Raw genomic sequence first — 11,315 nt, 5'->3', positions numbered from 1 at the left:
TGCTTGCTCTCTTTGCAGTCTCATTCCATGCATTTTCAGTAATCCAGTGGCTGCTTGTCTGCAGTCTTTGTGATTTATTGGCAGACAGTTAACCCAGAAACTAGGGGTGCACCAATAAAAATTTTCTTGGCCAATACCAATGGCCAATTATTATTTCAAGGTCCCCACAGTGAGGGAGGGAGTGGGGCAAAGCTGCCCAGCCAGGGCAGTGAATACAAGCCCACTGGGAGCAGGGCAGAGCCACAGACGGCTCATCCGGGGAACGCTGGGTGGGGGGTGGCTCCCTGCCACTGTGCATACCCCTGTGGAAGGCATGGGGGGCATGTGCCCCCCCTTTTATGCATGGGGTGAAGGCAGGCTGCCCACTGTGGGCTCGGGGCCAGCAGCTGCGCCAGCCTCTTCCTGGCAAAGGGGCTGAGCTGGGACTGCACTCAGAGCAGGTGGGGGCGGCAGCTACAGAGTGAACTATAGCCACCCCAAACTTCCCCATATCCCACCCCCCAGTGCCACCGCTGACCACCCTGCCTCACCCTAAGTGCAGCCCCAGCCCAGCCCCCTTCCGAGAAGAGGCTAGCATAGCTCCTGGTCCTGAGCCCGCAGCAGGGCAGCCCATACTCACTTCAGATGCAAATCTGAGGGGCGCATGCCCCCCATGCCTCACCTGGGTGTACGTGCAGTGGCGGGAATCCACCACATTGGATGAGCCACCTGCAGCTCCGCCCCACTCCCAGGGTTGTATTCATCGCCCTGACTGGGCAGCCCCGGCCCCACTCCTTCCTTCACCATGGAGGCCCTCAAGTTGCACCCTCCACGCCCCTTGCCTCCCCCCCCACAGACTTGCCAGCCAGATGCTGCTCTCCAAGCTACCAAACTGAATTCCTGACCATGTGCATGCTACGGCTGCATGAATACGTGCAGTATTTATTGGTGACGCTATTGGCTATACCAGCCCAAAAAAGCCAATTGCCAATAATGTTAATTTTCCTTTTATTGGTGCTGATCTGATATGCAACCAATACATTGGTGCACCTCCAGGTCACTGATGAAGATATTGAACAAAATTGGTCCCAGAACTGACCCCTGGGGCACTCCTGGGTACGGGCGCCCACCTAGACATCAAGCCATTGATTACTATCCTCTGAGCCCAACGATCAAGCCAGTTTTCTATCCACCTTACAATTCATTCATCCAACCCGTACTTCCTTAACTTGCTCACAAGAATGATGTGGGAAACCATATCAAAAGACTTGCTAAAGTCAAGGCATATCACATCCACTGCTCTTCCCGCATCCACAGAGCCAGTCATCCTGTCATAGAAGGCAACCAGGTTGGTCAGGCATGACTTGCCCTTGGTGAACCCATGCAGACTGTTCCTAATCAACAGGGATCTGAGTTTTCCACTTTCCATGGAAAAACAGAAAAAAATGTGGATTTTCCCCTTTACTCAAGGGAAACGAGGCTTTCTCGTTTTAACAGAGAAACCCATGGATTTTGCAAAGAGCTCTCTGCAGGCTGGCAGATTTCCAGCCTGCAAGGGGCTGGGAGGGAGTGGGAGGAGGGTGGTCAGGCAGGGGGCACCATGTGTATGTAGATGCACATGGCTGCCATGCAGCCTGGAGAGCAGCTCCAGTAGATGAGTGGGGGGGAAGAGGGCATTGAGGCCCCTATTGAGAGAGAGGGAGGGAGTTGGGCAGGGCTGGGGCTTTGGGCCCAGGGCTGCAATGTGCAGCCGCAGGGCTCTGGCAGGGAGTAAGACAGGCCTGTGGGCAGTTCATCCAAAATGAAGCAGGTGGGCCCAGCTCCCTGCTGCTGCACACACCTCCTGGGTTCTACTGGCAGCTCTGATGTCATGGCTGCTTGGGAACAGAATGTGTCTGTGTTTGGGAGAGGAGGTACTTGCAGCTCTAGCTCTCCCCCTACCCCATCTTCCTCCCCTGCCAGAAGACCTGGCACCTGCCTTTCCATCATGCTTCATATTGATCTTTCCTGTGCTGTGAAAAGTCTGTGTGTGTGTGTGTGGGAATCCTTTTGTATTGTGCATTTTATTTCTCTGTTGCATGCATGCACTGGTCTCTTCTTTGATTGTTTGCTTCAGTGTTAAGAGTGATGTAAAAATTGTGTGCTGTCTGTCTGTCTTCTCCTGATTTTTATCTGATTTTTCTCTATGTCTGATTTTTCCCTTTATAGTTTCTTTCTGTTTCTGTGTATTTGTGTGTCTGTGTGTGTGCATGCGTGCAAGCAATCTGTGCCTCCTTGCACAGTGATGGATCACACTAGCAGGGAAAACACAGCTTTCTTTTTTCAGTTTCCAAAAAAAAAAGAGCAAATATAAATTCAAAGAAATTAATTGAATAGTATTACTAATAGTAATTGAATAGCTAAGCTAAGATAAGCTAAATCCTACCCAATCTTTTGTAACAAGAAAAAGGAGCAGGCAAGTTCAACTACTACTGAGCCAGAGCAAGCTGCAATGCCTCAGTCTGAGTGTTCCTTTCTCACACAGTTCCTGACAGGGAACAAGCTGGAAAAGGTACAGAATGCCTCCAAGCAGAAGCTTTTATGCTGTTTCCAGTCCCACCCCACAGATGCTGTCATTGGAAAGGCAGCCAGGGAGAAATCCTTCTCACTGGCCACCTACAGATGTCAGTCTTCCCCCCTGCTCCCCCTTCCCCCCTTCCACTCTCCCTCCCTTCCCCGCTCCTCCTCCCTCTTCTAACTCTCAGTTAAGCTGTCCGAAGCATCCAAAGCATCTGAAGTACTTTGGGCGCTCCAAACTGCTTCAGATAGCTTAACTGAGCCCGTGCTTCAATCTGGACATGCCGTTTCAGATGCCGAAGCGTCCGAAGTGGCACTGGATCCGAAGTGCTATCTGAAGATTCGCAGAGCCCTACTAGTTGGGGATGGTCCTGGTTTGAGCAGGTGGGTGGATTAGATGACTTGAAGTCCCTTCCAACCCTAATTTTCTACAATGCTATGATATGATTCTATGAACTCTCCCAGTCTCCACCCAGTCAAATCCTAACTTCTGAATTCTTTAGTATATAACCTAAATAACATTCTTTCAGTGCAGTGGTTTTTATGTAATGAATAAACCAAATGAAAATTTCAGTTCAGAAAGAGGGAAATTTTATGTGCAAAGGTTGTCAGGGGTGTGTTAAGAATATTGCTGTAATTTGGGTGCCACAGAGGTAGGAGCTTAGCAGGGATTTTAAAATGGTAAAAACAAAAAAGATGGCACCATTCTAACTTTTAATATTGGGAGCAGACCACCAAGAATCCAAAGGAGGACATAACTCAGTAGTCTATTCAGTCCTTCACATAGGTGGTACTTATCTACAACCTGTTGTCAAGCTGATAAATACCTCAGATGTTTAAATGAATGATATTTCTAAGATTCATAAAATTCCTGTAGTAAAATTCTACATTTATTTTCCATCTTGCCATGTGTCTCAGACTGCATAGAGACATAAAGGTAGGTTATCGGGAGGTTAGATCAAGTTAAAAATGGCCACCTGATCTAACTTATTTCACCCAGGTGCAGACCTTGCAGTAGTTAGTGAATCTAAGTACAGACTTGTAGCAGGGAGTTGAGTCTTGGCCAAGCTATGCTTGCCTTCAGTAACAAGCCAGTACCGGAAGTCCAGCAGCAGGGAACCATTGTCATAGGCATGGGCCCTTTAAAGCCAGAATTTTTCAGTTTTGGGGGCGGGGGGGGGGGGGGGGGGGGCTGCAGGTTCCCACCCTGCTGCCCTCCCACAGGACCACCACAGCCCAGCGGGAGTGATGCGGCACTGCAGGGAACATGGGAGAAGCTGCTTGCCATTGTGAGCTCCGTTGCTGCCCTAGCGAGGCGTCCCCTGCGCATGCAGCAGCGGCAGCAGCGCGGAGTTGTGCCCCTCACTGCTGCTGTTGTGCATGCAGGGGGGCGTTACCAGAGCAGCACGGAGCTTGCAGCAGCAATGAGCTGCCCTGTGTGGCTCCAGTGTTTCCTGTAGTACCAGGTTGGAGGCCCTGGGGGAGGGCAGCGGGGCAGAAGCCCATGCCCACTCACACCCTGCGCACAGATCTGGGGGGCACTGGTGGCCACCACCCAGGAGTGTGCACAATGGCAGGGAGCTACACCCCGAATCCTGAGCCTGCAGCAGGCGGGAGGAACTGGGCTCTACTTCGTTGTAGCAGCTGCTGCCTCCTACCAGGGGCAGGGGACTGTGGACCTGGGTGCCTGGCCCCATAGTCCTGGCAACTGGGGGCCCAGGACTAGTGGAGTTTAGTTGACAAAAGCAATTAACCTGATTAAACACTTTGTATGATTCACCACCCTTAGTCCAGAGTCTGCAAAGTGGCCAGCAACCACGTCGGGAACACAAAGTACCAGTTGACTGGCATCTGCTTGAGAATTTGTTGGAATGGCATCAGGACCAGGGGCCACTCCATCTCCAACAGCAGGGGCAGAAGCTTGGGCTTGGTCTCAAAGATGTTGCGAAACATGCATACAGAGACAACAAACTGAGGTATGTTGCTCTCAGTAGCATCCATGTGTGTCCTCAGGTACCTCCAGTGAGCCTCAAGACATTTCACAGCCATCCTGCTAAGCTTGCAGCTGAACAGTTCCTTCCAGGCATGTTGGGCTCCAGTGAGCAGCTTCATCAGCCAGGGGTTCAGCGAGTAGGCAGAGTCCTCAATCATTCCTCCACTGGGATGTCACGCAGACCAAGGCAAAACTCTCTCCTCTCCATTTATTCAGGGGGGAGAAAGACCCTAAATATCCTGGCGTTGTGCACCTTGCCTAACCAGCTGGCCTTTACATGTGTGAACCAGCCACAGTAAACAGCCTGAAATTTAATCAAGAAGTAGCCTTTCTGATTAATGGATTCCCAGCCACAGTATACAAGGGAAAGGATAGCCATGTGTTTGCTATTGATGGCCCCAACGCCAGTAGGGAACACCAGGCTGGTAAAATTATGCACAACATCCTGTGCGTCAACAAGGCATATGATGCGTAGAGCCATCATCTGCTGGATTGTGGGACACACCTCCCACTACCTCTACAGTCATCAACTTGGCCACGCCAAAATGGTTTGCCGTGGACCACATGCTACCACACAAAGATGACAATGAGCTTCTTCATGATTTAGGGTAACCCCTCATCACTGTTGGTCGCTGCTGTATGCATGAGGCAAGCTCAGCACAGTTCTCCATGAAGGTACTCTTGGATAAGCAGAAGTTTATGTGAGACGATTGCTCATCATGACAAGTGGCTATGATGACCCAGTACCACCAGTTGCTATTCATTTCCCTAGTCCAGAAATGCCCCTGAGAAATTTGGAGAAACTCCCCAGTCTGCCTGGTCACAACGTGATTACTTGGGGCCAAAAGATCTTTAGGGCAGCAGTTGCTGTTGCAGACTAGTGTGTGGATATAGCAACAGACCCTTCATTTTGTGGAAATGAGCATGAGATTCTTTTCCAAAAGTACTGTTTCATCATTCTTGGCACCAGTAAAAGGAGCCATGGTGTCCATCAGGGCCCACCAACATCACCTTGCCTCAGGAGTTCATAACTCTAAGCCAATAAGGTCTTTGAGGTTACGACCACCCTTGGATCCATAGCAGCCAATGGTGGTAGAAGGTCCAGGTCATGATCAGTGGTGGTAGGCAGCATATATGCAAGGTAAATTCAGGCAAGTGATGAGGGGCCAGAGCTGTGCAGTGAATCACATGCAGCAAAATCTCACCCACACAAATTTCATCACCCACGCACAATCTGAACAACCAATGGGAGCTTTATCCAACACTGGCAGAGTTCTGGGAACCAACAGACCCTCAACCAGCACCAGGCTTGTTAGTTTTTGTGCTCATTCAGATCACATACTGATGGAAGAGCAGTGGTACATTCAGCTTCTCTTTAAACCTGTTTGGAAGGGCGATGTGTGGCCATGCAAATCCTGTGACTTCTCCATTATGGAAAAAGGAGCAGCACAACCAGTACCATGACAAATGTACTGTCTGCTTATAGTCTAATAGACACAAGATTGAAGTCTATAATAATGCAGGAGGAAAACATTACAGTTGCCATGGTAACTGACTTTGAATTTGTTTTTGATTTATGTAAGACACCAAATTAAACTTAAGAAAAACTACTGTGTAAATGCATAACAGACTTTACAACAACCCTGTACTTTCAAAAACTCTTGCAGAAGAACAGGAAGAGATAAATGCATTAATAAGCCTGAATTTCTGCTCCACTGACAGGCTGGGCAGGACAGAATCCTTTCCACAACAGACAAATCTGCCACCATGTCACTAAGCCCTAGAATCTGCTAAGTCATAGGGCAATCAAGTGCATCTAACTAATCTTAGGAGCTTAAGTAACCCTGTGCAGAGTGAGGAAAACAGACTTGCTGCTGCCTGTATTCTGACACTGTTGTCAGAAGCTGGATCTGATGAATCCAAAAGCACTGTGGTTGTGAGACTCGAGTACAGAAGGACTTGGCAGCTAGATATTGGAAAAGTAAAGAGAATTTTTTAAAGTTATATGCAATGACCTCTTCCTTCATTTTCCTGTTCCAGCCCATGTTACAAGAGTCTTTTTTCCCCATGTGACAGCCTTATTCACTGCCAAAGGAATGAAATAAATGTCTCCTCGCTCAGTTTCACGGGTTTTGGTAGTACCGTTTAGAAACTTTAGAGGAAACAGAAGATGAGGACCTGGATGCAGGTCTTAGCCGGTAGAGGTTTTCACTTTGGCTATAAAATTATTTAATTTGCATTTTTCAATTTAGGCACATTTAGTTTGTTACAAGGACACTACATTTTCAAAGTTTTTAAAACTCAGATTCAAGCAATTACTTACACAGCCATCATGTACATTCAGCGTTGCTTCAAGTTTTAACCTTTGGATAAATTCTCTTCTTCCTGTTGAAGAAAAAAAAATGTTAGACTCATTTTAAACCGTGATGTTAAAAAACATTAGCACTAAGATATTCTGGTGATGGGCACAACATAAGAACCTAAATAGAGCAGAATCTGAATTAAAGTCCCAATACAATTTCCAGGGTTTTAAGTGTTCAAATAGGAAAAAAACCCCACGTTTAGTTGCTGTTCCACTACCTTTAGCACCAGTATAAAAATTCTGAAATTGACATGCTTCAAAACCAGCTGCCTCCTTTGAAATTACAGCACAGAAAAAAAAGAAAATAACCCGTATGTACAAGTAATAAAAAAAATAGCTAGAGTCTCATAACTGACAATTCTAATAAACATAATACAGGTTAAGAGGCATAACTTTTAAACTGGAAAACCACAGCCAATCAGTTTAGGTCTCAAGTCAAAAGTAGAACACAGTCCTAATGCTAAGAACAGGACTAGAAATCAGACTTTTATAGGAACATTTCAGGCAGCTTGAAAAAAATCAGAGAAGCAAAGGAAGAAGACTCTTCTCTGAAGTTCAGGCTTTATGCGGCAGGGTTTTATATGCTGTGTATTAATGTCCTGTATATTCATTTTCATGGTCTCCAGCCAGGCAAAGATTTAGAAAGAAAGGATTAGAAGGGGCTTTGTGTCATCAAGTCCAGTCTCTTGCATCTGAAGATCATCGTTTACCAAAGGAATCCCCCCACATCACTGCTGATGACAGCGATGCAAGAGACTGGACTTGATAGCACAGAAAGACAACTGACTCCTCTGTTTTTTCCTCCCTGCCTGGTGCTCCTGTTCAATCTTCTGCTCTGCTTTCCGCTTCCTCAACCCTGTTTGCTGCTGTGCTGCCTCTCCCCTCCACAGTCTGCTAGGTGTTGCACAGAAAGCCTGCATGTGCCACTAGTGGCACACCTAATGCAGGTTGGCTGCCCCTGTCATAAAACCACAGGTCAGAACAATGTGGCTCTGATCCAACTTGAGCCAGGTGGCTCTTGTGACATGTCAGCAGCAGGGGGGCTTTCTCCACACCTATGCTGGGCAAGAAAGCTGGGAGTTGTGCCCATATGACTATCGCTTCTCCCAGGCCCCAACTCCTTTGCTACAGCGCAGGCACAACTTCACTCATGGGGAGCTGAACGGGGACCCGGTATCTGCAAACTGCACCTCTGGTGGCATACACACAGATAGAAGCTGCCCAGCCCCAGCAAAATTCCCCACTGGCTGGAAGTTGCGCCCAGGCTGTAGTTGGAAAAGGGGGAGAAGCAACACCAGGGCAGATGCAGTTTTGTAGATGCTGGCCCCAGCACAGCTCTTCACAGGCTGGAAGCTACACCCGTGCCGCAACCAAGGAGCAAGGGGTTGGGAGATACAGCAGCAGCACAGGTGGAGCTCCCAGCTGCATGGCCCCAGCATGGGCACACGCAAAGCCCCCCACCACTGCTGACATCAACAAAATCACCCAGCTGATGTTGGAGCAGAGCTTGGAGGGCAGAGAGAAATGGCAGCAGTATGGGTGCAGTTGGAAGCTACCCAACTTTTCAATGGCCAGCCCTGGTGCAGATCTGGGTGCTGGCACAGGAAAAACCCTTCAGCTCCACAGACTTGATCCAGTGACTCCGCTGGCTGGATCCAGCCCATGGGCCATATTTTGCTGACCCATGCCCTAAAGCAGGGGTTTTCAACCTTTTTAATAAGTGTACCCCCTAGCAGCTCCCTTTTTGATAAGTGTACTTCTGGGAAGGGGGGGTGGCAAGTGGCCGGATGCAGAGCGGGGGCATGGTGAGCAGTGGAGGGGCAGTAGTGCATCATCTGTGCGGCCCTGCTCTTGCCCCACCCCAGCCCTGCTCCTGTGAGGCAGCAGCATGGGGTGGCAGCACTGTCCCCAGCCACCCCCGTGTACCCCCTGGGACCTTGCGTACCCCTGGGGGTAGTTTGAATACGCCTGGTTGATAACACCTGCCCTAAAGCATGCCATAGGTAGAAGCAGGAGAAACTGTGTCTGATTTTAACCTGAAAAGGGACAAACTAAGGACACTTGTGGTAACAGATATACATTGAGACAGTAGCCTAAAGTGCTTCCTTCAGTTGAATTCAGTGGAAATTATCCATCTTGATAGAAAAGGGGAAAAGATAAAGAAACCACGTGGGGCAGAAAAGCAGAGAAAGGACCTTCTCGCATCTATATTTCTAGCCTTAAATCCTGAACTAGACTAGGACAAGTCACTGCCCCTCTGTCTGTTTTCTCTAGTTGCTTTTATCTTTCTTGTTTATTCAGATGATAAACTTGCAGCAGCACAACCAAGCCTTATGTTTTCCATATTTTAACAAAACAAATTTAGTTCGTAGTGAAAGATGCCAGTCTTGTTTCCTTCGTAATTGTAGACAGGGCTATAATTTCAGGTGTCTGGGATTCCATACTGATGTAAGAGAGGAAAAAGATTAATTCTGATTCGCATTTCTATCTTTTGGCTCTGTTACATGCAGACATAGTATAATGGTGCAATGCGGGAGCAACAAGTGTTTGAGGGATACAGGAACTGAAAAGGTGAAGCTAATCTCAATGACAAAAAAGTGACTTTGCAGTGCTGCCAAAACTACTTAAGAGTCCTGTGATGATGTGAAAACTGCAGCTTTTGTCTGCTTTTAAAACAAAACGTTCTAGCTTTCATAATTCAGAGAAAAGCTTGAAAATATGAATCTTAATGGCTTGAGGCAATTAATAAAGAAAATATATTAAAAAAAAAATCCAATGATGACCTGTGGGGTTTCTTGGGTTGGTTTTTTTTTTCTAATTTAGGGTTGACAGTACTGTAGCTCTTAATCTGCAATTTAAGAACTAAGGATTACTCAATGAGACTAAATCATTAAGGTAAGTACCCAAACCTGCCCACCTGATAGCCCCTACAAACAGCAAACTAGAATTTAAGAATGTCAGTCAGTCAGAAATACTGACTTAGACACAGTAGACTGTAGGAGAAACTTCAGCCGCAGGCAGAATAGTCAGAGTCCTAAAGATAAGAGACAAAACCACATTTCACAGGAAAGTGGAGCAGCTCAGAAGCAGCAGCAGTTCTGTTGTTTCAGGAGAGAGAGTGTCCCTGTCATTTATCAAGAATATCTATCTGGTGAAGACAGGTTAAAGCAGGCGTGGGCAATTATTTCGGGCGGAGGGCCACTTACTGAGTTTTGGCAAGCCATCAAGGGCTGCCTGACAGGCAGCCAGGGGCAGCTAAATATTCATTTTCTACATTTTTTAGGGGCCCCGTGGGCTGGATTCGGCCCGCGAGCCACATTTTGCCCATCCTGGGGTTAAAGTAACAGATTGATCCTGCACCCCCTGCAAAAATATAACACTGCCCAGTCAAAGTCAAGAATATTCTTTTAACGATACCCCATACTAAACTTTGCCAAGGTCCAGGCTTTAAGCTTCCTGTTAGAGATGATTGTGTTTAGAAGATGGACTATGACCCTGTCTAAACCCTATCTGCTACAGGAACAATCTACAGAATAGTTGTGCAGTATTTCAATGGTTTTGCTGTGGGAAGCACTGATCATAGAGGCAGTGGAGATACGAAAACCATGCAAATCCATGGATCCAGCACACGAGCATCACATACAAGATATGCAGGAAAGGTTTCATAATTTCATAGTAGCTAGGGTCAGGAGGGACCTGAACAGATCAAGTAGCCTGACCCCCTGTCACAGGCAGGAATGAATGCTGGGTTCACAAGACCCCAGACAGGTGATGGTCCAACCTCCTCTTGAATTTGTCCAAGGTAGGGGCGAGGACCACTTCCCTGGGAAGTTGGTTCCTTCGAGTAGATGTGATATCTTTTATTAGATGAACTTGTCAGGAGGTGATGTGACTCCACCAGATTGTTGGTTAAGACATTAAGTGACAAGGCTACCCATGACTGGTATTCGGTGATGCAGTGGCGGAGGAATGAGACCTTAACCTGCACTATCATGCGGACAGTGCGTGATCGCTAGTAGCCTAACCCATCAGAAGTTGCCCCTAGAGCGTGACTGGCCAGACCAGCATGCTGAGGCCTCCAGAATGTTCCATCAAGGGGGGACCCTGATTGGCTAGGGAGTCTATAAAGGGGACTGCGCGCCTCAGCGTAGGGTTCCCCAGACACTCCCGAACTCAGGAAGACAGCCTGATCACCTGTCTTGTCTGGACAGACCCCTAGGCCTCTAGCTAGATTCCTAGCATAGGCTACCACAGCTTATAGCTAGACCACGCGCTATCCGGAACGCCCTGTGTGTTGCCCAACTAGGCATCATACTTGTACTGACAGTATTTTCGGCTGCAGTCGACCTTCACAATTACACCTTGCTTGTTACTCGCCGCTAACCCTCCGTTGCTCGGTTTTCTACCTGTACCCAGTCGTCCGTG

General features: G+C 47.8%; 1 protein-coding gene across 6 annotated transcripts in view; it reads right to left on the bottom strand.

Moving 5' to 3' along the window:
- Positions 1–11,315, bottom strand: part of DCAF6 (DDB1 and CUL4 associated factor 6) — a 153,916-nt gene that overhangs the window by 111,221 nt on the left and 31,380 nt on the right. For all 6 annotated transcript variants that reach the window (XM_014517574.2, XM_025198210.1, XM_025198207.1 and 3 more), the window contains one exon: positions 6,852–6,913. The gene's annotated coding sequence lies outside the window, so the exon portion shown is untranslated. Of the gene's footprint in view, positions 1–6,851; positions 6,914–11,315 lie in introns of those variants that run through there.

Source organism: Alligator sinensis, unplaced genomic scaffold, assembly GCF_000455745.1.
Source record: "Alligator sinensis unplaced genomic scaffold, ASM45574v1 scaffold19_1, whole genome shotgun sequence".
Lineage (NCBI taxonomy): Eukaryota > Metazoa > Chordata > Crocodylia > Alligatoridae > Alligator > Alligator sinensis.
Note: the sequence above shows the minus strand (reverse complement) of the source record. Positions and strands in the feature narration are given on the sequence as shown.